We start from the raw sequence: 26508 nt of genomic DNA on the forward strand, positions 1-26508 counted from the left end.
GCATCGCAGTAAGAAAAGGAGGACTTGTGGCACCTTAGAGACTAACCCATTTATTTGAGCATGAGCTTTCGTGAGCTACTAAGCCGGCTGTTATTTTGAAACCTGTATTGCAGTAACGGCTGCAGACCGCAGCTGAAATGTTGCACTGGGCAATGTGTCCACATGTAATGTGGGAGGCTGCTGGACAAGGAAGAGGTTGGGAGAAATGGGGCCTTTTCCCATTTTACAGTTGGGGAACTGAGACACAAAGCACTAGTGACTTGCTCAAGGACAATCAGGAGGTCTGTGGCAGAGTAGGGCATTGCACCCAGCTCTCCCAAGTTCCAGCTCAGTGCCTTAACCAACACGCCATCCAACTTCTCAGTAGGGCCTAAATGGCAACTATAGTTGGTGGCCTCAGTAGAGGGGCGAAGCAGTTAAAGGTACAGACACATTGTGTGGGGCGAGCTTGTGCTAGACTTGTTCGATATGGGGAGGACTTCATGTTCAGGACTGTTAATCCTAGCACCTGTCTTGAGCACTTCAATCAAACAGAGCTACAAAGCGTTGAATGCATTGTATCTGTTGTGTATGGAAATAGCGTAGTATCCCTTTAAATAGTTTGTGAGCCCTCTGGTAGAGCTCCCCGTGTTCTGTATTTTAGGAGCTGCCAGAACCCAGAGTCGCAGTGTGTGTGTAGCAAGGCCTGGCGTGTTCGGGTGTGTTTAATAAACACAGGTTTTAGAGTAGCAGCCGTGTTAGTCTGTATCCGCAAAAGGAAAAGGAGGACTTGTGGCATCTTAGAGACTAAAATAAGTAAATAAATAAATGTGTTAGTCTCTAAGGTGCCACAAGTACTCCTTTTCTTTTTAATAAACACAGTTATTTGAGGCCAGTGGCAGGGTGGTTTCTGGATACTGTTGTTGTGTAAAGAGCAAAAAAGACAACCGTATCCTCCTATAAAAGAAGTTCTGTCCTGCCCAGAGCTGCAGCTGCTGGCATCTGTTTACCCAGATTGCCATTGCCGAGAGAAGAAAAAACCTTTTTAACAAAAGTTTTACTTGTATGGGAGTTGTTTGTTTTGGAGTCTGCGTAAAAGTGGGGGGTGGGGAATGGTTCTCAGCTAGGAACTTATCACTTGATAACCACAAGGCATAGTGAAACTGCAAAACTCATTTCCATTGTCTGTTTGATTTGGTCCTATAAAAATCATGATGGAGAACGCAAGCAAGTGTAATATATTCTTCAGTTATGCTTCTACATTTATTTTGTATAATAGGAGGGGAAAATAGATATATCCCTAGCAGTTTCTTTTTTAAAAAAAGTGATAGTTTTAATTTAAAATATAGATATGGGGGGATATTTTTCCCTTTGCTGAATGTATTGCATATACTTATGTTTTAAATCAACATTATTTCCTTCAAAGGGTTGCGGTCATTCCTGAATACTACATTTAAATGAAACCTCTACTATATTTAGTTGTTTACGTGAAATTGTCTAGCTTTCCTTTTGGGCACATAAGGAAATTCAGTAACTGCCCTGAATAAGAGATGTGATCCGAACAAAATCACTTGTCAAGTAGCTAACAAATTGGATAAAGGAGAATAAGAAAGAATCATGATTACCACTGAATTTGTTCAATAGAATCACTGTCAGCCTTACACTTTAATAAGGGCTGGATTCAGTTGCCACTAAAAGCTATGGCAGATCTTCCTTTAACTTTAATGGGCATCAGATTGAGTTCTATATAGAGATCCATAAAAATTAGCTACATAGCGAGAAGGTGGAAAAATCTAGCTGGAAGAGACAGGTTTGGGAGCAGTTTAGGACTGTCAAGCTTGGTCCAGTTGAGTTTGTATTTGTACGTATGTAAATGATAATAAAAAAGACACAAAGGCTCTAGGCACCATAAGACATCACTAATAATACAACAAAATCCCAGCAGCATTAAAATAATAATTTCAACTGGAATTCAGCCAGCCATCTACAGAAGCTCCTTTCCATGTTGTGGGGAGCACACGCTCAGGCCTCTCCAAAGCCCCTGTGAAACAGGTGTCTTTTGCACTGTGCCCAGAAGGTCACCAAATTGGGACTAATTTGGACCAGGGCAGAAAGCAAGTTCCAGTGTACTGGAACCTCCACAGAGAATGCCCTGCCAGCCACCTACTCTCTTTGAAAATAATGGGGATCCAACCTAAGCACTTCTGCTGATCACAGCTGTGCAACAGGACCTGGAAATCTGTCAGATAGGCTGGTCCCAGGCCATTGGTCAAACCAACACCTTAAATTTCACCTTGAGACCAGTGGGCAGCCAGTGCCGATCCCAGAGCACAGAGGTAATGTGCAAGGTACCCTGCTCAAAAAGAGAGCCGCTACATCATTCTGCACCAGCTTAAGTTCCTGAGTGACTTTCGGACTAACCCCGTGTAGAGTGCATTGCATATGAAAAGAGAGATGAAAAGGCTTTTCAGGTATTATGGTTGGGTGGGTCACATATTTTGAGCGTGGGAAGAGGAGAACAGGAAAGTGATGGCTGTGTGGGTTTCCCAGCGCTTCTTACTAGTCATTTCATGCGATGGCACTGATCATAAGGAAAGTAGCTAGATGCCCTGGTTAAGGGTAAGATAGGGGAAATACAAGCATCAGCATATAGATGTTGGTGCCTGGACCAATATTAAAGTTGGAGGCAATTTCAGCAAAGAGAGCTCCTTTCTGGAGGACAGTGGGTTGGGCCAGAAAAGCTTTATACCACTTTACTTTAAAATATTCAGTCAAATCAATCATGCCAGTTGCTCTCCACCTCAGACACAGTATATCTGAAGAACACTAAACCACTTATGAAGTGGCTGCTAAAATAATGTGCATTACATCTCATTTCGGAGACTTCCAATTCAGGAAGAAGTTCCCCAGATGGAAAGCTGTGAATTATTGATGCTGTGTTTATCTCAAAGTTTACTTCCCTTCACAATCAATTAAGGCTATTTCATTTCATTAAAACTAGCATTTTTCCATTTGGGAAATAATTTATCTGAGGAAAATTTAAAAATACCCTCTACTTGTAGGCTCAGACTCTACTGTCAAATCAGATAGCCAGTGTATGAGCCAAGAAAGTAAAAGCCTTTGTCCTAACTGAGACCTGCTAAGTTTGATTGTGATTAATTGCAATTTAATGATCCAACGTTATTACTCTTGACTTTATTGTAGCAAGTCTTTGGATGCAGGAAAAGTGCTTAATGGCTTTTAACAGCCCCTATGCAGGCAAAAATTGCATGTCACTTGAGTTTTACCTACATAATGGAAACAGAAAATGAGTTCTATGGTTCCATCTTGCAAACTTTAATCCCATTGAGTCTGAGTGAGGGCTTCAGGATCAGGCCCTGTAAGAACAGATTGTTTTGCACAATAAAACTAGCATTTCATGCTTTGTGTCTTATATAAATGACCTGCTCGGTTTGTATAGCAGTGAAGCATATTTACTACATATTGTCTTTATTTTCTCCTCTATTGCTAGTGATTGGGCATTCAGGATAGAATCATAGAATATAAGGGTTTGAAGAGACCTCAGGAGGTCATCTAGTCCAACCCCCTGCTCAAAGCAGGACCAATCCCTAACTAAATTATCCCAGCCAGGGCTTTGTCAAGCCTGACCTTAAAAACTTCTAAGGAAGGAGATTCCACCACCTCCCTAGTGAAACATTACAGTGTTTCACCACCCTCCTAGTGAAAAAGTTTTTCCTAATGTCCAACCTAAACCTCCCCCACTGCAACTTGAGACCCTTACTCCTTGTTCTGTCATCTGCTACCACTGAGAACAGTCTAGATCCATCTAGATAGGTCATTTCATTTCCATAGTAGACAAAGGGATTAAAATTAAAAGATCTATTATTATTTGTTATGGAAAGGCTTTCCAGTGGAAGGTAGTACCGGACTTTCCACAAGGATGAGGGGATTTGGATCTGATGTTCTCGTTCTAGTCCTGAGTAACTAAACAGCAGGGGTCTTTGTAGATTTGGAGACAAGGGAAGCTGCCTTGCAATCACCAGCCTCACTTTCAAAGCTTGGCCCACTTAAGCTTAACACTTAAAATGCCAAACTGAGGAATTGTAGACATTAGAGTTGGAGAAGACCCGTTAAATCATCTGTTCCGGTGGAGCATTGTTACATGCTTGTCTAATCTAGATTTTTAAAGGTCTGCAGCAATGAGGGTGCCTTTCATAGAAGTATGCTCAGAAAATATTGCTGAAAATAGCCAAAATACCAGCTTTGGCTCGCTCTCTGCTGTTTAAGATTCTGGAATGTATCGTAGTGAACTTTACTGTTGGCTCTGCTGGGAGGCTGGATCAACAATAGCGCAGTTAGAATGTTGAAATATCGATCTGCACCTGTGGCAGGCCAGAGACTGGAGTTGCCTCTCACACCCTGTTATGCTTCATTGCTTAACATCAACAATATGGATGCAACAATCTTAGTTTTAGTCTCCCCATTTGGATTTTCTTTAAGAAAGGCTCTTAAAAACCATTCAATATTAGCTGGCAAACAGCTAAACTCGCTTGGTGTTTTAGAGATCGGCCTGAGTGATCTGTGACAGTCTGTTAGTGTATCATGTATTTGAGGAGGGGAAAGACCCCATCTTGTTTTTCTGAGAATCATGCTGAAAAGTAAGCTGTTACCTCCCCAAGCTTGTTTTTCCCAGGGTATTTCACATTTATGTTGCAGCTCTGAATCTTTAAATGCATATTGACATAGCGGGCTGTTCCTTGGTGGAAACGTGGCAAAATTCCATTCTGATAAAAGACTGATAGGTCTTTCTCACATGAAAATGAGTAAGAGGGCCATATTTATTTAACTTAGATTTGTGTGTGACTGCAATCGGGTTAGAATGTGGATGCGAGCGAGGAGAAGATGTCACCCAGGTTAAGCCAGTTATGGCTATTGGTTATACATTAGGGCACCTATGAATCACCACCCCCAAAAATGTAATCACTACCAGTTGTACCAGAGAAAGTATAACAATCCTTGACCCCCTTTTTAATCTCTTCTAATCTGAGGATCTCCAAAGCTATACATATGCCATATAGCCAGTAAACTTTATTATTTTTAGTACTTGTTTAGTATTATTTTTATTTACTTGTGTTGCCGTACTGCCTCGGAGGTCCAGCCTCGTAGCAGAACCCCATTGTGCTGGACGTTTCACAAACGCAGAACAAAGAGTTTACGCCTAGATAGGCCTGACTCCCAATTACCTCTGATGAACACCATGCCGGGCTGGCCATTTTTTCTCAGGACACTAAGACTAAGGCCTGGTGCATCCATAGCGTGACACCAATTTAACTAAAGCCCTTGTCCACACGGGTAAGTGGCACTGATGTAGTTGACATCGCTGTAATTAAACCAACGTAACTAACCCGAGTCCAAACTGCTGGGTGTGCAGTGGCTCAAGCCACTTCACTGGTGACGAATTGCACTCGTCCAGCACAGCCATATATCAATATAACTGCACTGCGCGATGGGTGAGTCACTGAACAGCAGCAAGCTAACCCATTGAAAGAGCGTCCACAACAAAAGTGGCTCCAGTTTTGCTAAATCATTTTAACATCACACCTTCAGTTAAACGGGTTCAAGTTCTGTATGTAGATCGGGTCCTCAGTGCCCCTATTTACTAAATATCTGCAGGTGGAAGGGTGGCAAACCCTGCCTACTGAAATAATACATCCTTGGGGGTCCTCTTCTCGGAAAGGCGCCATTAACTATAGTGCCAAGACTGTCCATGAGGCAGACTCCAACTGTAACCAACTTCAGTTAAAGAGCCTTTTCCCAAAGGTCTGAGAGCCTCACACTGGGGAACCGCACAGGGCCCTGGAAAGGCCTCCCCCTGTTTGGAGGGATTTTACTTGTTTGTTGAGTTAGTGATGGCAGAGTGGGTGACACAGGGATGGTTGCTCTTTCTGTTGCTTAGGTACATACTTTGACCCAAAGAAATGAACAAATATCAATGTCAGCTGACCTGAAACAAATCTGTAATACTCCAAGGGTAAGATAAAGTCCAAAAGACAAATTGAGGCCCACGGTGAGTGAGTGTGCAGTTCCTATTGGTTGACATGTCCACTTACACCAGGGCCAAATGAGTGGGTCCATAACATGGCCGCTGTCTGTGTAACCACATTCTCCCAGTGGTGCACAGTGGTATCGGAGCATCTGAAACTCCCTCACACACAATGGCTGTATATCAGATTTTGGGAGGAACTTAATATTACAGAGTTTAGAGAGGCAACCAGCCAGAATTACTTATTACTCGGCTGGGCTCCAGTTGTGGGCAAGATACTAATGGAAATGCATCACACTTTGAAGCTGAAGTGACATGTATAGATGTTAAAATGCTGTGTTTTATTGCACCTAAAAATACTTGTGATACTTCACCACCCTTACTTCTGGAGCCTTGTTATGTAAAGTCCTCGATCATTGCTTAAAATCTGGCACTTCCAGATTAATCTCTTTTTTTTTTTAATGTAACGTTATTTTCTGAAGAGAAACAACGTACGATGGAAGATGGAGTTCACCAAATGATCCCAGCATTCATCTCATTTTCATTCATCATGCAAAGCAGAACTAAATGAAGGAGCGTTTCATAGCACGCCGGTAAGCGGTAATGCAGCTTCTTGACAGTGTGAGACTGATCTTCAGCTGGTGCAAATTGGTGTTGCTCCAGTGACTTTGATGTCTATCTACTCCAGGTGAGGATCTGGCCTCATTTCCATATTGGTAGTTGTTGCTATTGTAACAATACACTGAAGATGGGGTACCAATTAAATTGAAGTGAAGGGAAACGTGAAATGACATTGGAGCACTTTGGAGAGGCTTTGGAACAAAATGTTTGAGCGGTAAACTGAGGTTGAAATGAGAGGCTGAGGGTTTTTTTAATCTCTGCTACTTCTCTTCACTTGATCAGACTGTAAGAGGGAGTTTTATGGAGTAGTCTTCTGCCAATGTGGGAGAACTGCTGGGTAGTTCCACTCACTTCTGGAGGCTGGATTATGCAAATTTCATTCTCCAGGTTGTTTTCTTAGCAATAAGTAATACTGTACACAGACAGAGTTATAGGAAAGATCTTTACTGAGCGTGCATAAAGGCCAGAGTTACATTCTGAGAGGCCTATGTTTGTCTGGTATTTCTGAGCTTCATAAGTCCCACAAAACCAGATCCCTCCTGAAACCTGACCTGGGTTGTTTTGAATGGGATTTCTGTTTACTACTCCCTCTCTGTTCTTCTGCTTGATATTTAACAGTAGTTCTCTCTGGACTGGTAGGGATCCACTCCCTGAGACTAGGAGAATTTTATCTTTCCCATTAATTTGTTTTTCTGTGGAGTCTTTGGCACTCCAGAACTTCCATCTGTGTGTTCTTCCTTGCTATCTTTCCTGTGCTTATCCAGCCATGGGAGCATTCCCTGGGAGTCTGTGTGCCAAATTGGCTCTTAAGGACTAGGGGGCTGGTGCCTGGAAAGAGAATTTTGCATATTTCCATGCCATGAAGCCAATGGGAGAAGCTACCCAGTCATTTTCTCTGTAGTTCTCTCTGGAGGGCTACTCCATGAAAAGTCCTATTAATGGGTGAGGCAAAACTGGCCCTTTCCTTATCCCTGGAAGAACTAAAAGAGAGTATAAGGTATTTATCATCATCTTTGCTACGTTTGTGAGAGATTTAATAGCCCCAGAATTGTTCGTTTCTTAAGAGCTATGTGCTATTAGACTGAGGCATTATTTAGCAATTGGTGTCGTCTCAAGAGGGTAATTACTCAAAAGTATCTATTTGAAAATTCATCTACTGCTTGTTGTATAAATGTCTTCAGTGCGTGAGATACTTAAACATTAACAGGCCTCATGATGAAAGTTCCCATATTACAATATTTAACAGTATGGTGCGTTTCCATTAATAATATGCATGTTTAGACCCCAGCTCCTACATCATAAAGTGGCTCATGGGATTTTGCCACTCAACACCTATTAATGTCAACTCCGTTGAGTAAAGAGGAATTACTGTGTCATGTGTCCTGGTAAGTCTCAGAAACAATGTGCAAATATGCAGAAATAACTTGAAAATTAATTCGGCTCAAATTTTAAAAAAGCCAAAGCTTCCCCATCTCTATCGCAAGGGCGGACCAGTGGGGATGTGACAAAGGCTAATCATGCCACTACTTTCTCCAGCAGACTGATGGTCACAACAATGAATGGAGCAGCAGGGAGTGCTGTGTGAAGGCGGGTAGGGAGAGTCTTACCGCCTGATCCTTTACCCGTTTACACGAGTGAAGTCAGTAGAGTTGCACCAGTGTAGAACTGCTGTGAGATGAGGATGAGGCCCAGTGCTTTGTGGGGAAGGGAGAGAAGAAACGTGAGTGACCCCATCACAAAATGACAAGGGTCAAATTCCCCGCTTCTGGAAAAGCAGCAGAGGTTCCCTGTCCCCTTCACTGGGAATGATGATGAAGAATGGCCTGTTAGAATGGGTAGGGATTAGTGGGGTGAATGGCTGGTGTGGGGCAAATGAGGGGAATGCTCGGAGGTGTATCTGTGTTTGTGTCTCTTCTCCCCACCACCACTCTCTGTATACAGTTACATCTCTGCATGCGTCTAGGATTGAAGACTCTCCCAGGCTGGATTAAAGCAAGCTGGGGCCCGTGGCACATCGCGACATGGGGGCTCATTCCTTGTCGCCCCACACCATGTTGTGGCACTACCCACCACTTGGAGTATGATGACAACCCTCCCCTCCCATGGTGCCCCTTTCTCCCTGCCAAGGAGCAGTAGGGCTAGTCCCAGAGGATCTACCCAGTACTTTAACAGCTGGGTTGTATTTAGTTGGTTGCAGGCAAGGAATGCTGTGCTCTTCCCCTCTTGCCGCATACAGTCCTGTGCTTCAGAAGAGCGGGTGCCCCCTCCTCTCTACCTTCTCGGTTCTTGAATTAACACCCCTTTGAGAAGAATGGTGCAGTGCATCCCTATGAGCCCTATTCTTTCAGGCTCTCTGCAGACTCAGTCAGATGACATTGCTGCTGTTACTCAAGTCCCATTCTCCAGCTTTTCTCTGCAGCCATGAGAGCTAGAAACTTGTTTTTATGAAATGAACGCTGAGTTGATGGTGGAATCACATGACTCTAGGATATGGGGCCCAAAGTGCAGGTCTGTAGGCCCTATGCCTCAACCCACCATGCTGCCTCCTATTATTAGAGGGCTATCATTAGCTGTCTTCTCCTGATAGCCTTGCGGGGGGGGAGGGAGGGGGAAGTATGATGGGAAAGAGAAAAGATCAGAGACAACCAGGAAGGAAGGGAGAAGCTGAGAAGACACTGAAAATGTACGTTGTACCAGAGACAACAGCCCTTGTGACACACAGAAAAGCAGTGCTGCCTATAGACAAATCACCTTAGGAAGTGAGAAACAAGGCCTAAGCACCTGACCTAAATGAAGGGGAAAAATGGAGTATGACACTCGCTTTCAAAATTTGTCTCATATTTTGCCTCATTATTTTGCCATGGTTTGGGGTGAGGGAGAACACTGTCCCATCTTGCTGCATTTCTAAATGCTCCCTGTACAGGAACAGTATCCCAATGCGGGCTTCCACCAGACTGTAGAATAGTCTCCATAAGGAAGGAGTTGTTCATCTAAAACTGGACTGGCCAAAATCCCTCAGAGAGCAATTCTGCACTGTCAGAACAACGCCTAGATCCCCTAATTGGTCTGTAATTCCTATGATCTGAGGTTAAACCACCATTTCCCCCCTATTTTTAGTTAATTTCTTGTATAATGACATTTAACTTAAAACAAGCAAACACATATTTAAATAAGATGGATTGGCATAGTCTCCTTTCAGTATGTGAGTCACACACAATATGCATGTCACATTGCACCTTAACTTAAACCTACAACAGAAAGAAAACTAAGGCCAAGACTGTCTTTAATTCTGCCTTTAGGCCATAGTGGTTTCTAGACAGTCGGTGTTACGTACCATATAGTGTGTATAGCAATAGCTCGCCAGAAGGAGAAGATTATGGTCTGTATTTCTGGCTTAAAGTCAAAGTTTCAGAATTATGCCAGTAACATTATTTGCTTCAGTTTTGTGGTATGTGGTATGTTAATATAGTGGTATGTTAATATAGTGATATAAAAAAGTTAATAAATAAAAAAACCTATAACTTTTATATAAAATATATCATAAACCACACTCCAAAGGGAATTTGTGATTTGTAAGTTATTTGTATTTTGAACTTCAATGCCACGCTTTTAATATATTTCAGGCTTTTTGATCCCCAGCTTACTTTATATTCTGAAGGCATGCATTTGTTTGCTGTAACCTCAAGAGAAGATAAGCATGACATCTGGTTCACACCTGTGGTTTTAGGGATAAGAGTGTAGCTGCCAGGTGTCAGGTTTTCGACCAGAAAGTCCAGTTGAAAGGGAACCTGTACAGTGTCCGGTCAGATGTACTGATCGGTAGGGTTGCCAACTTTCTAATCACACAAAACCGAACACCCTAGCCCCACCCCTTCACCGAGGCCCTGCCCCCTGCTCACTACATTCCCCCTCCTTCGTTGGCTCACTCTCTGCCCCCCCCCCAACTCACTTTCACGGGGCTGGGGCAGAGGGTTGGGTTGGGGGAGGGGTGAGAGCTCTAAATGGAGCTGTGGGCTCTGGGGTGGGGCCAGAAATGAGGAGTTCAGGGTGCGGAGGGGGCTCCAGGCTGGGGCAGGAAGTTGGGGGTGGAGGGCTCGTACTGGGGGTGCGAGCTCTGAGCTGGGGCCAGAAATGAGGGGTTCAGGGTGCTGGAGGGGGCTCCGGGCTGGGGCAGGGGGCTGGGGTGTGGAGTGTGGGCTTTGGGCTGGGGGTGTGGGCTCTGAGGTGAGGCTGGTGTTGGGGTGAAGGAGGGGGCTCCAGGCTGGGGATTCAGAGTGTGGGAGGGGACTACGGATTGTGGCAGGCGGTTGGGGTGAGGGCTCTGGGGTGGGGCCAGGGATGAGGAGTTCAGGGTGTGGGTGGGGGCTCTCGGCTGGGGCATGGCGTTGGGTGCAGGGAGGGTGAGGGCTTTGGGCAGGAGATGTAGGCTCTGGGGTGCAGGAGGGGGCTCGGGTTTGGGGGGGGCTCAGGGCTCAGGCAGGGGCTTACCTCGGGTGGCTCCTGGTCAGCGGCGCATCAGGGCTAAGGCAGGCTGCCTGCCTGTCCTGGCTCTACGCTGCCCCCCGGAAGTGTCCAGCAGGTCCAGCTCCCAGGGTGGGACGGGGGGGCACAAGGCTCTGCAGCATGTGCTGCTCTCACCCACTGGCACCGCCCCCGTCCCCAGCTCCCATTGGCCAGTTCCCGGCCAATGGGAGTGCGGAGTCGGTGCTCGGGCAGCGTGCAAAGCCCTGTGGCCCCTCTGACTAGGAGCCAGACCTGCTGGCCGCTTCTGGGGTGCAGCGTGGTGCCCCAGGAGAGGTAGGGACTAGCCTGCCTTGGCCCTGCAGAACCGCCGACCGGAGCCGCCAGGGTCCCTTTCCGACTGGGTGTTACGGTCGAAAACTAGACACCTGGTCACCCTACTGACTGGACACCAAAAGTCCCGGGGAGGCACCGCATCGTCAACCTGCACCAGCCCCTGCTCAGCTGGGACCGCATCCTACCTGCATCTCATGGGCAGGCAGGCTTTGTTTCAGGGGCAAAAGTTCCCAGCCCAGCCCCAGAGCAGAGAGAGGCCAGCTGGTGGCGGGAGGGAGGTAGAGAGGATGGAGCAGCGAGCTACAGGGGAGGGGTGGAGAGGAGTGAGCAGGGGGCGGGGCCTCGGGAGTGGGGGCGGGGCCTCGGGAAGAGACGAGGCCCGGTGCGGGGCGGTTCCAGCACTCCTACTGTAGTGTCCAGTTTCCAGAAATTAGAAAGTTGGCAACCCTAGGCACAGACCCAGAGGCTGATCAAAACGGAAAGGGGAGAAGTGAGCGAGAAACACATGAAACAAAGCCAAATAAAATAAAATAAAAACCAGCGGCAGCTTTTAGGCTGAGCGTTATGGCTGAGTTCCTTTCAGCTGCCAAACCGCTGACTCTCCCCGTGGCCAAAGGAAACCCAGAAATACTCCCCTCCCCGCAAACGTTCCTTGAATTCCCCACTCTCCCTCCAATTAGCTTTGAATCCCCTGATTTGAAGGTGTGTGTTTGTGGCGATCCCCTATCCACAGACCGCACCAGAACCACCCCGTATAACAAGGAGAGCCAGTCCCCACAATGATGGTATTTCCCAGGGGGCAGCAGGCAGTCTGAGTAGCTAGGTTGCCATCTGGAGCTGCTTCTTGGTGGCCTCTGCTTCAGCCTCAGTTGTGTTGTCCTTGCACAGTGCGGAGACACTGGTTGCCCTGCCCCCCCAAACTGCTGGCTATTGTCCATGAGACTGAGGGGATACTCAGACCTCGGCATGATCCCCGAATCCTATCCGTCCAGGCTGGAAATGGAGGAGGGGCTCCCTGGCATTTGCAGTGGCACAGGTGAGATTTGGCCGAAACAGGTTACTCACGGGGGGGCTGCCATGCAGCAAAGCACTGAAGCGCGGGCTTTGCGTCCCTCTTGGAAGCAGTCTCCCTCTCATTCGTCTTCAAGTTTAAAGCAGAGCACAACGTGCTGAGGCTTTGCAAAAGAGGGATGGGGTTCGTGGCTTGTTGGAATTAAGCAAGTGCCCAAGAGCTGGGCTGAACTTGGGCCTGTAAAATGAAATTTGAACCGAACAGCTTACTTAACAGTGCTGTTCTCTTCGCCAGAAGCCTGACAACTCAGTGGATTTTTTCCTTTTCATTGAGCTCAGTGGGCACTATATTGAGTCTCAGAAAAACTGAAACTGTGAAGAGTGGTTATTATACTCAAATTCCATAGAATAAGGAACAATACACTTGAAAGAAGGAGATGGAGGGGCGGGGAACCTTAAAATATCCAGGCTTAAGCAGCAGTGTAGTCAAAGTGCTCAAAGGGACTCTTGGTGTGGCTGCCTGGGGATTTCTGCAGAAAGGGGCCAGTCTGTGGAGGGGGTGGGCAGGAGTTAGATTTGTGTTTTTATTTCACACTGTGGCAGAATAACTGTGACATTTTGCAGATGATTTTGGTACAGAGAGTCTGTGTTTGCAAGTGGATTTGCAGATGTGTTGACGGGCAGGTTTCAACATCTCTTGAGAAAATTGTGCAATTTCCAGAAGCTTTACATTTTCACACAGTTTTAGTATTCACTTGAATATTTTACCTTTCATGATCCTCTTTATGCAAGCAAAATGTTAAAGTGTAGTTCTTTTGATCTGATAGTGCTAATTTGGAAGTGGATGACACATGAGTTCAGAGAATGAGATGGAGACAAAACCTCCACCTCCTGATAGTTTCGTACTAATTTTTCCAGTTGTTGAAGGAGTACAATAATTCTCATTGTTGCAAGACAAGCAGTGTAATGTTGCATAGTAATATTGTATGTTAAATGTGTTGCAATAATATCCCTCTACAAAACCATGTTGTCTGTTCAGGGCCGGATTAACTCTCCTGTGGGCCTCGGGCTAAAACCATAGAATCATAGAATATCAGGGTTGGAAGGGACCTCAGTAGGTCATCTAGTCCAACCCCCTGCTCAAAGCAGGACCAATTCCCAGCTAAATCATCCCAGCCAGGGCTTTGTCAAGTCAGGCCTTAAAAACCTCTAAGGATGGAGATTCCACCACGTCCCTAGGTAACGCATTCCAGTGTTTCACCACCCTCCGAGTGAAAAAGTTTTTCCTAATATCCAACCTAACCCTCCCCCACTGCAACTTGAGACCATTACTCCTATTAGATTTTGTGGGGTCCCTGGGGGGTTTGGAGTGCAGGAGTGGGCTCAGGGCTGGGCAGGGGATTGGGGTGCAGCTCCATCTGAGGGGGTGGGGCCAGGGATGGGACAGGGGGTTGGGGTGCAGCAGGAGGTCTGGGGTCTGGGGTCTGGGAGGAAGTTTAGGTGCAGGAGGGGGCTCGGATAGGGGGTTGGGGTGCAGGTGGGATGTGGGGTCTGGGAGGGCGTTTGGGTGCAGGAGAGGGCTCTGGGCTGGGACACGGGGTTGGGGTGCAGGTGGGGTGCAGGGTCTGGGAGGGAGTTTGGGTGCAGGAGGGAGCGCTGGGCTGGGGTAGGGGGTTGGGGTGCAGGCTCTAGGCTCTGACTGGGAGGTGCTTATCTCGGGTGGCTCCTGGTCGGGGGCACAGCAGGGCTAAGGCAGGATCCCTGCCTGTCCTGGCTCCATGCTGCTCTGCTCCCCGAGGTGGCCAGCATGTCCAGCCCCTAGGTGGAGGGGCCAGGTCACTGTGTGCGGTGCATGCCGCCAGTTTCCCTGTCAATGGGAGCTGCAGAGCCGGCGCTGGGGATGTGCAGAGATTCTCTGAACGCCCTTCACCTAGGGGCCCCAAGGGCATGCTGGCGAGCTGGTGCTCATGGCTCCAGCCCATGCAGGGGGTGGGCCAGCAAGGCTTGGGGACCAGTGTCCGGCCCGTGGCACAGAGACTTGCCACGGGCCAGATGAAAAGAAGCAGCGGGCCACATCCAGCCTGTGGGGGTCCCCCTTAGCCTGAGGCCCTCGGCTGCAGCCCCTAACGCCCCTGCGTTAATCTGGCCCTGTGTCTGGTGCCACTAGAATGTCGCAGAGAAAACCTTTGTTTTCTACATTTTTGAAAGTGTTTGGTCACCAAGTCAGGTGATGAGACAGGAGCTGTGAATTTTGTGAGAAAACTAGGCACCAAATTCTTCTCTCCAGTTAAGGTGATACAAATCTGGATTAATTCAACTGTGGTCAATGGAGTTATTCTGACTTTACAGCAGTGTAACTGGGAGTAGAATTTGGCCCCATGAATCAGCCATTGTAGCTTGGATGGGAGTCAGATATGAACTGCACTATTGCTACCTGACACTGCACGGTTTGGCTCTTAGCCACTGGAACCTATCAACTACAAAATTCATTTTAATTTAAAGTGAGACTGCTATTGAACACAGGGGGTGAGTCACCAGAGCAATCCGCCTAGGAAGCTACACTGTTATTGCCTTTTAGCTTCCTCTGAATTCATCAGAGAACTGTGTAAAACTTTACAAACTTCTTAAGTTACAACTTAGAAACCAACTGCATGACGAGTTTACATTCTAAACAGCCAAAGGGTAACAGAATGGGATACGATGTACAAGAAGAAAATCAAGAACTGAGGCACAGAGAGGTTACATCGAAGATATTCCAAAGAGACTAGTGATTTGGGGTGCCTTGACTTAGGGCCTGCTTAGCGCCCGCAATAGGATAGCACCACCTCTGCTTCAAGTCTGTCCTTCCTCTCTCTCACCATGAATCCAAGAAAACACCAAAAGTTCACACAGAGAATTAAATTGCGTTTAGCACCGTTGCATGCTTTATTAGAGAAACTCTGCCTTTTGGATTACTGCGCTATCTTGGATAGAAATGGTTATTCAGTAAAATATGGGAGAGCGCACTTTAAATATGTCACAGAGCACTTGGAGTGAGTCACTCATTGCCGTACAGTTCACAGCTCAGCAAACAAAAATAATTCTGCTAGTATATTGCCTGGGTGAGTTCACATCCCCTCTGCGATACGAATGGCCTTCCTGCCCAGTGGAAAGCTAGTGAAAACCTACTTCATCTGCTGCATGGATCAGAGCCCAAAGATGCCACAAAACTACAAATATCTCAGAATTTGTTCTAAACCCTTCTGAATAGCATTAAATGGAATGAAAGAGCTCCCTTCCTAACCCTCCTCAAAATAACCCAGTAAACCATGCAAGATGCTCTGAATTCCATACCACAAGAAGAAGAAACTGCAGTAAGCCATGATCTCTCAGAGGAATCCCAGAGCTGGTGCATCTTAAAAAGCTAGAGTAAATGGTATTTGAAATTGTATTAATCAGACATGCTGAGAAAAGTGTGATCTTTTTCAATATGTTTTTTTTAAAGGTACAGTAGTTTTATAACGAGCACTTCAGTGTCTGTCTCCTGCTGAGAATAGGTTGGCAGTGTGACCAGGTGCATGGGATGGACCAAACTGAGAATGCTACACTCAGGGCAGACTGCAAGAATCAGGGCAGACAATCCCCCAAAACTGGTGGTTTATTCTATAATTAGATTCCCCAAGTCAGTAACAAAAGAGTTTCTTCAGTAGTACACTGGTTAACCAGAAGCCAAACATAGTTCTCTTGATGCATTCCAGCCCTAGGTTCCCATCCAGACAAACTGGTCTAATGTAGTGAGAGGTTACTGAAAACCCAATTCACCATATTTGAGGTTCTGCTGATCCCAAAGGAACAGACATTTACCCGCAGGTCAATATGTATCTCAGTTCTTACCCAAATAGCATGCTGTCAGCCAATCCTTAGTAAACTAACTAAAGATTTTATTAAGAAAAGAAAAGCGGAGAGTTATAGATCATAATAGATCTAATAGATCATATACATACATATGATTGCAAAGTCCTTATATCAGGTTTGTAGCAGTGATGTTCTAGACGGCTGGCTTGCAAAAGTCTCTCTGATAACTTCCAAAAGATGGGAAGGTCCTCAGTCCATGGTTCAAGATGCTCCTTTTAGTTGTAAATCCACAGTCCCGAGACTTGGAGCAGGAAAGAGGCGAAATGGAGATGTCTCAGGTGTCTGTATCCTCTGCCATGTGCATGGAAAGTAACTGTCCCAAACAATGCCCACAGCCCCTGTGTATGGCCCAAGGTGGAGTTCAGGGTCCCAAGAGCATACCACATGGCCCTGCATATTTTGCTGAATCACAGGGCGTGGCCATTGGCTCCTCGCTGTACAGGCACCAACTTTTGTTGGCGCCGGTGGGTGCCCGCCCCGACTCTGCCCCCTCCTTGCCCCTATTGGACCCCTCCCAAAACCCGCACCCGGCCCCACCTCTTCCCTGAGCATACTGCTCCTCCTCCTCCTCCTCCCTCCCAGCGCTTGCCATGCAGAACAGCTGTTTCATGGCGGGCAAGCGCTGGGAGGGAGGGAGGGGGGCGAAGCAGGACGCAGCAGCACACTCAGGGGAGGAGGCGGAGCAGAGCGGAGGCGGAGGTGAGCTGGGGCGGGGAGCTGCCGGTGGGTACAGAGCACCCACCAATTTTTCCCCGTGGATGCTCCAGCCCCGGAACACACAAGGAGTCGGCACTTATGCCTCGCTTTCTGAGGCATCCAGTGGAGAGGCCTACTGGACGGGCTGAGTTTCTTCAATGGCCCATTGTGAGTGTGGCGTGTCCTTAATGGGCCATCAACACATAGCTGGCTAGCCCTGATGTAAATCTCTCTGGGGGTGCCACCTAGGTACACAACACATGTTTGAGATAGATACCCAGCCAATATTCATAAACTTCAGATACAGGATTTAACCAGGATAATCATACTTCACAGATTGTAACTTTTCCGTTGACACCTTAGATAATATACATTTTATTACATGTAGTGCAATTGTGCAACAGTGGTAGCAATAGTGATATAAATGGTCATCTTCCTTTTCATAACAGCATCACAGGCAGATCCTAGCAGTCTTCCACCATCTTTGTTCCAGTAAAGTTTTAGACCCTTTCTTGATATTTAGGAATGCAAATGCATTCATCAAAGAGGAACCAAAGTACAGGAAGATTTGGCATTTCAGAACTTGGAGTTGCCATCTGGAATCCACAAAACACTTGCATCCCTTCGGTAAAATACTTTAGTTGAGGGTTGGCTTTCCTTCAGGGTATTCTTTCCTTATAAGAAGGACTTAATGTGATCCCAAATTCCAAGGTCAAGCTCTGGGAAAGTTATGGGGAAGATATGTGTAACAGCCACATATAACAGCAATTACATTTATAAAATTAGTCCATCCATTTTTGGTTCTCAGCCACTTCCTGAAGCGTCCTGTAAATTACTTGTTTCAGTTTGCACACTAGACACCAGCTAAGCACAGGCTCCAATTTTTCTGTTTTCCCGGCATCCAGTTTTATAAAGTAATGCTGCTGCTCTTGGGTTGTTTTGTCCATTAGACAAAAGTCAGAGAGTTGCCGCTGTGTGTTTATATGCACACTAGCTTTTCATAGTGGTCTGGAATCCTCTGCATTCAGATTCTAGTTCTGTAAAGTGGATAAGGGGCAGTACTCCAAACAACAGTCCATTTAAAACAACACCTCTCTTGCAAAGTCCAAACAATGAGCTTGATCCAAAGCCCATAGAAAGATGGCTGTTGATTGCAACCTGCTTTGGATCAGGCCCTAGGTACAAATGGGTATCATTCACATGCAAGCGTCTGGGCAAATTCTATGACAAAAGAGCTATACGTTGGTTAGGAATGGGTGTGTGTTTGTAACTTAATTCCGTGGCATTCCAGTGATATAATCAAGTACCTCTATTCTGTGCGTCCAAGGTACTTGTACACGGCCCATCACCATGGTATCTGAGCGCCTTACAATCTTTAATGCATTTATCCTCAAACACCATTGTGAGGCAGGGAAGTGCTGTGACTGCCACTGTACAGGTGGGTAACTGAGACAGAGAGAGGCTACATGACTTACCCAAGGTTACACAGATGTCTGTAGCAGAGCAGGGACTTGACCCCAAGTCTCCTGAATCCTAAACTAGTGCCCTGACCGCTGGACGATCCTTCCTTTCAACCTTGTGTCAGTATTCCCAACTTTGATCCTTCAAAAATCATGAGTCAGGCCCCAAAATCATGAGATTGGCTTAAAAATAATGAGCTTTTCAAAAAATAAATAATGTTTGGTTCTTTGTATTTGCCTTTTGCTTTCTGTGCCATAAGAATACACTCACTTCGTGTTACCTGGCTTTTCTCTTCAACCATAAGGGCTGGAAATGTATCTTTTTAAACAAAACTGGTGTTCTTTTGGAATCACATGACTCCAGGACCGAGGGCTTTAAGAAAAAAACACCAAATATAATGAGACTTGTGATTGAATTAGAGGAGTTGGTGTCACTGATTGTAATTTTACATCCTCCTCTTGGTTGTTATTTATTATTTGTATTACCGTAGTACCTAAGAGCCTTGTTTATGTACAGGGACCCCATTGTGATCGGTGCTGTACAGTTACCTGCTAGTGGCATGTAAATGACATTTTTTTGCACACTCACTCTGCCAAACTGTAAACTTACCATTCACGTGTCTCTAAAGAGAACCTGGTAAATATACAGCTAACAAGATAATATGACAAATCCAGTCATAGTTCAAGGAAATTAACTAGAAAAGAAGCAGAAAAAATCATAAACCCTAACCCTGTATGGCCCCTATTTAAAATATTTTTAACTTTGTTTACATGTACATGTTATAAGCATTTCCTGCATTTGGAAGAAATATAAGAAGTTTAAGATAAAACACGTGTAAAGGGGGGAAAGAGCAAAAATATGAAGTGCGGGTGGGGTAATAACCACAACACTATAATGCTGGGTTGTAGTGTGTTTTGAAATAGAAGATTTATTGCTGATTTCTTGTTGGTTTTGAATGATTTATAACATTTTACTTGTGGCAGAGTGTTGCAATCTATGTTGTCATAGAAATTCTATTGAATTTATTGTTCCATTTATCCAAAACGATTTTCCAGACTTCATTTCATGGTGAATCATATGGCTGTTACTCGGAGTACAAAGCAATTTCAAAAAAGTTTTATGTTATGGACAACATAAACACTGCAGCTATTACATTCATTTGTATCTCTATAATATGAACCTAATGCACAGTCCCTTAGCATCAAATTTGTCCACACCGTATAGCCACTCACCCTATGGAAATGAGAGTACCACTTCCTCATTTGGGACAGGGAGCCGGGTGTGGGAAATATTTATTGCTCAAAATACAAATCAAAATTCTGGCATGCCAGACTACTACTCTTTCTTCATTCCTGACTTAACCCTCAAGGTGCAGAGTGTGTGGGCCCTGAGCCAGCAAAGCATTTAACACATGAATCATCTCATTAATTTCTCTTTGACTCATTAATTGACTACCGGGACTTCAATGGGCCTGCTCATGCATTGAAGTGCTTGCTGGATTGGCATCAGAATTCTGAGCATCTTGTAGGATTGGGGTGAGAAGGGCACATAACAGTCATCTCGTGTGACTTCTTCCATAACATAGGTCAAATCACATCTCTTCTACAGTACTCATAGGCCAGTGGTCCCCAAACTTTTTATGTCACGCCCCTCCTTATGCTTAACATAATCTGTCCGTGTTCCTCCGGGGGCCGGGAGCTGGGCTGTGGTCGGGGCCTTGGCTGGGGGATAGGCTGGGGCCGGAGCAGGAGAGGAGCTGGGCGGCACTTCCTCACAGACCCTTGTGGGTAAAGTTGCCAACCCTCCAGGATTGCCCTGGAGTCTCCAGGAATTAAAAATTAACCTTTCATTAAAGATCATATCATGTGATGAAACCTCCAGGAATACATGCAACCAAAATTGGCAACCATACTTGTGGGAGATGGCCCGGGCCACAGCTGGAAGTAGGGCTGGGGCCGGAAGCGGGGAGCTGGACCACAGTCAGAGGAAGCTGGGGCCTTGGGGAAGCTGGGGCCTTGGCTGGAGGAGGGGCCAGAGCTGGAGCGGAACTGAGGGCAGAGTGGGGCAGGGTGGCTCTCCCTCTCTGCTCCCACGGGGGCTGGCCCGGGCCTCACTGCACCCCCCCCCTCCCACCTGTATGTTGGGTGTGCCCCACAGTTTAGTGCCATAGACAACGAATGGCTATTATCAAAAATGAACACAAAACCCCAGCAATATTTTATCCTAATTCCAAGATGTGCACATGCCAAAAATGAGCTACCATGTGATCTCATTGTTCTTGGTTACCCCTCTGACTCCCTACAGCTTGCAACTTTGCATCGTTTATCAGATTGCAAATGCTTCAGACGGAGCCTTTTTCTTTGTTCTGTAGTGTGTCTGAGCACTGTAAAATGCTGAGTGACCGTGGCAGTAATAGAGGCCTGCCCTTGCCTAAAACCTTATTGTTGAGTAAGGGGTTATGAAGAAGAAAGGTGTCTCCCAGTTCTTTTCTTTTCTTTTCTTTTCTTTTCTTTCAAAATTCTGTTTTAATACATCAAGCCCTTATAAAGGTATTGGGGAAAAAACCCCACATGGTCCTTCTCCCCTCAACCAAGCAGGTATAGCATATGCTACAAATCAGAAGTTTTACATATATTAAGAAGAGAAGTAAATCTAGGATTTACACTGTTGCAATCAAGATTCGAACATGGTCCTAGATAATTTATATGTCTAATCAAATAGATGACATCAGCCAGTTCCCTACAAATCTGTGCACATATTTAAAACAGAATAAATTAGCTGCATACAGGCTTTCAATAACAACAACAAAATCATGTATGATTCATAGTCTTAGCATACAATTTATTTTTGTGCCAGCCATTTTAAATCTAGCTGTAAAAGTGGTTGAGAATAATTCCTTCTTACAGTATGAGCAGTAAAAGGTAATACTTAAGGATGCATGTATTCAGTGATTAACTTCATTGTATAAAGCAAATATTTCAGACTTTTTATTTCAATGCACCATGCAAAGTTGCTGTCTACCTGCTATCCCTTTGAGTTCCATTCTTCTAAAAATATTCTGGGTCTCCAACGCAGTATGTAATGTGACAGGGTCGGGCCAGATGGCTACAGGAGAGTAATAGAAGGCAGATATATTAGCCCCAGGCTAAGTAGGTCCCTTTTCCCTGGGTAAGGTAATGGAGGGTTCCAGAACAGTCAGGAACCTTCTGGAGACAATTAAGACAGGCTGATTAGAACACCTGCAGTCAATCAAGAAGCTGCTATAATCAATTAAGGCAGGCTAATCAGGGCACCTGGGTTTTAAAAAGGAGCTCACTTCAGTTTGTGGTGCGCGTGTGGGGAGCTGGGAGCAAGAGGCACTAGGAGCTGAGGACGCATACTGTTGGAGGACTGAGGAGTACAAGCATTATCAGACACCAGGAGGAAGGTCCTATGGTGAGGATAAAGAAGGTGTTGGGAGGAGGCCATGGGGAAGTAGTCCAGGGAGTTGTAGCTGTCGCACAGCTGTTCCAGGAGGCACTCTAGACAGCTGCAGTCCACAGGGCCCTGGGCTGGAACCCAGAGTAGAGGGCGGGTCCGGGTTCCCCCCAAACCTCCCAACTCCTGGTCAGACGCAGGAGGAGTCGACCTGGACTGTGGGTTCAGAAAAACGGCCAAGGTGAGGGCTGCTGTGAAGCTCCAAGGCGAGCAAATCCGCCAATAAGCGCAAGACCCACCAAGGTAGAGGAGGAACTTTGTCACAGTAATAAACCCACATAACTGTTGCCTTTGCACCTAACTGGCTGAGTCACCAGAAAATTGGCTGGCCTACAAAAGCTTTTTATTCTTCCCCCGCTTTAAATTGCATGTTAGCCCTGTGTGTCCAGGGAAGGGAACGAGCAGAAAGCTAATTGCAATGATGCCGTCCACATGCTGGCATTCCTAATACCTTCGCATATTTTTTTATTCTACTTTTGTGACAGCACAATGAGCTGTTGTTGATTTTTAATCTAAGACTAATTTGTCCAGGGAGGTTGCACTGGGGCAATAGCTTTGGCAGCCTTGTTTAAAACTCTTAATTATTTTTTTAAAATACTTGGCACCTGGCCAAGTCTCATTGCTTGGGTTCCACAATCACTTTAAATTTTCTTGGACCCTTTGGGCTCCATTTAATACTCATCTTTGTTTTACTTTCGTCTGTGCTGCAAGAAGTTAACTGAGAGTGTCCGTACTATATGTAAACTCTTCTCCTCTGCAGCCCTCATCTGTGGCAATGGGGATGCCTATCTGTAGCTCTTCTGTCTTGAAAGCAGATCTAAAAGATACAATCCAAACAGAAATTAAAAACCACTCCTTATGCCATATTGAAAGACCAAGGGCAGAAGTCTCCAGGGTACACCAGACCTTATTTTAAAGGTGTAATTGGGTGAGTTGTACTTTGAGAGAGGTTTAGAATCAGCAGAAATTGATAAACAGACATTAAAAGTGCATTAAGAACTGTGTGTAAACATGTACCAGGAGGGCCTGTCCCGTGAAGAGCCTGGGGCCAGCAGCAGTCCTCTTCTGAGGGAGAACCCTGTTAAGAACAGGTTGGCCTTGGTAGTTTGGAATTGGTTGGGTGATTGGCTGATGTGCACCTGACTCGTATAAAGGCAGAAAGTGCCATCTGAGAGGGAAGCTGCAGGAAGTAGGTTGGCTTTTGTGGTAGGCCGTGGGGTAAAGGGACTGGGGAAGAGTTGCTAGGAACAGGGAGGATCTGGCAAGGAAGCTCTGGGTTAGATTGTTGGATTTATGTTGCACTGTGGGGAAGACTGTTGATGCCACTGATAAATGGTGCACTGAAGAAGCACCTGAGCAGATCCTGGGTATGGTACTAATTATTTTCTGGGCTGGGAAACAGGCTAGCAGCCTACAGAACATACCACATTTCATTGTGGTATGGACAAAAATATCTAGGGTTAATGTTACATGAGGGGTTTCACTCTAAGCCTGTTTTCATTCACTTGTAACTCAGGCTTGATTTCTCCTGCAAAATGAATCTTTCTGAGAAAGTCTGAGAAAAAACAATCCAGCCATTTCCAAGTACAGAGGGAGTGAAAAATATAAACTTTTCCCATTATAAGAAAATTTTTGCAACCAAAGCAGTTCTGGGGAGAAGACTGGCAAGGAAGTAACCCTCTGAGGGGAGACTTGCCTCTGTGTGTTCCAGTGAAGCTTTGCTTTGATTTGACTAAGTTAGCCACTGAAAATTTCATGCTGCTCGTGTATGGTGCAGTTTGCATGAGAAATGTTTGCAAGGCATGTAAAACATGCAGCTACGGAAACTTATGCTGCATGTGTGAGCCACATAGTGAAATGTTTTAAAGGTCCATTTAGGCCCCTGCTGACTTTGTAAGCAGTTAAGGAGTCATAAAAGGTTGGTGTAAACCTAGTATTTTGGGCGAGAAGCAGCACGGCTCTTCTTGCCTGAAGGACCTGTCACTGGGGAAGGCTTTTGGCTGTAAAGCTGTCAAGAAGGCTACATGGAACACGGCACTCTAGTGATGTCTAACCAAATAGTGTCAGATTGTGGAATTTATACTTATAAAGATTGTCAGATTCTTCCAAGTGTGAAGAGGTTCAGAGTCTGGGAGAATAAGCTGCTGCTTTTTATGTTTTTTACTCCCCACATCCCCCCCCCCCCCCCAGAATAAAGTAATAGCCGCCGTAGCATACAAAAACCTGCATTTGGGCTACCTACTGTAGCACTCAAAAGTCAGGGAATGTCACAATTAAGGTTACACAGGCAACCTTAACTCTGCTCCCTCATGCATATTCTAGTGCTCATATATGCCATTATAATAAGATACCATTTTTCTGCAACATTCAGTACACTTTTGTAGTATCTTGTAGTCATGGTCCATGTGTGCCAGACGGAGTCCATGAAAATCATTTATACCTAAAGGGCACAGCACATTGTACATATTAAGCATATAACAATGAGCAATAGTGAAAATTTACTGGCATATTTATGTCACCTATGTATGCAGTGAAGTTAGCTTTATAGCTAATTGTCTTTTCTCTGAATTGTAGTTAAGGAAGTCTGTGCTGCTGATAGAAAACGTTAGGTTAAAATGTCTATTAGTGAAGATCTGCCAGATTCCAGCTGGCAGGAGCAGCCAAAGTATGGACCTTCGGATGTTCAGAAAACGTCCTGCAGTTTTTGCTGGACTTCTCTACCCTGTGCTGTTTAGCTGTTTGCTTCAACCCTCCCATCGCCCAGTCTCTCTACCTCAGCTTCACTCCACACTTGTCCCCCTTCTCCCCTGCATTGGCTTCTTCACCCCAGCTCCCTACAATATCTTTTCTCCCTCCCCTTTGCTTTCCATTTAGCTGATCCCCTCCTAATGACCCCCGCCCTGGCCAAAAAAAATAAACTCATCATGGAATTAACCTGCCATTAGCTGCTATCTCTGTTTGTTCTGCTGGTGTGTTCTACCCCTTCCCCCACTCTGTGTCTGTCTTGTCTATTTTGATTGTAAGCTCTTTGGAGTAGGAACAGTCTACTACTGGGTTTGTACAGGGCCTAGCACAGTGAAGCTTTGGCTGGTCCTCAGATACCACTGTAATAAACATGTTTCATAATAATATTATACAAGACCATTCTGATAATGGAACACACATTAAGTATAAAAAAATGAAAATATGCTACACATGTATCTGAAGTTGCTGAAAAAAGTATATTGTATTATGGGAGGAAGTAGTCTGTGATCACATGATCAAACTGTGTCAGAATACCAGGTTTCACATGCAGTTTAACTGTGGAAATTTGAGTAATTAACCATGGCCGTGTTATCTTCCTCTTAACACTACTTCTGTGTGACGCATGCACATATAAATTATGGCATTCCTTGGAAGACTCTACTCCTAAATTCCTTCCAGCCATATGCTCATGTAGGCATGTTAGTGTGTGACAAATGAAAATACTTTTTCATACAGTACAGTTCCCCTTGATTTGACTGATACAGGTAAGAGCACCGCCCTCTGTGGAAAGACATCAGGGGAGCTCCATGAAAATGTTTCAACACGTGGTAATCAGGCAGGTATATACTGTTGATTAGACTCTGCAGTTGCAGTGCTGAGATGGAGGATCTCAACTCGACCATTTCACCAAAGTCATTTGCACTGTTATCCAAAAGTCTATTATAAAAGTTAATTTCCTTAAAATATTATGAGCAAAGATGGTCTATAATGATTTTGGCTTATAACTGAACTCACTGAACGATACTTTCCTTCATAAACTCAGATGAGGACCGTATATTAAAATTTTTTATGTGAGGAATACCCAATTGTAGTCTGTTTGTTTTAAGGGGAAGTAAAATGTAATTTACGATGTCTAGTGAGCTTCTGTCTGTAAAAGTTAAAATGAACCCTAAGCAATTCAACCTAAAATGAATTGTTTTTAATTTCAACATCAATGACTGGATGTTTCTCAGTCTGTTTGTTCAAGTCAAAAGCTGGCCAAGCCTGGAGGCACTACATTTGTAAGACACTGCCAGAATCTCTGAGCTCTGTAAATACACTGGTATATGAGGTCGGGCCCGGGGAGAGGAAATCACCTTCCGTCACTCCCAGGTTAGGGTATTTTCCAGTGGATTTTAACAATTGTTGTGAACCATTTGAAAAGTAGTTTTCTTTCTTCATTTCCACTGTTAGAGACTGAGCCTCATCTTGGCCTCTTCTTTTCTCCCCATGATAATGCTTCATTAGGTCTGCAGGTGTTGCTGTAGTTTCACACCTTTAGAACCAGTGTATGCTGCCAGAACCCTGGGAATCACTGAACATGTCTGGTAACTATCCCAGGAAGATAATTACGATTTATTTTTCACTCGAGGAGGCTAAATGTGCCTTTGACATGGCTGTAGTGGAAACCTGCCTGTTGAGGCAGCATGATGCACAGATACGCATGCCAAAGCGATGATAGGATTTGTTCCACAGCGTGATCTCAGAAGAGCACAAGCCGTCTCTCAGAACCATCAGAGAGCAGG

General features: G+C 45.3%; 1 protein-coding gene across 6 annotated transcripts in view; it reads left to right on the plus strand.

Moving 5' to 3' along the window:
• Positions 1 to 26508, plus strand: part of PTPRG (protein tyrosine phosphatase receptor type G) — a 616375-nt gene that overhangs the window by 375820 nt on the left and 214047 nt on the right. The window lies entirely within an intron of this gene.

This window comes from Lepidochelys kempii, chromosome 7 (assembly GCF_965140285.1).
Source record: "Lepidochelys kempii isolate rLepKem1 chromosome 7, rLepKem1.hap1, whole genome shotgun sequence".
Lineage (NCBI taxonomy): Eukaryota > Metazoa > Chordata > Testudines > Cheloniidae > Lepidochelys > Lepidochelys kempii.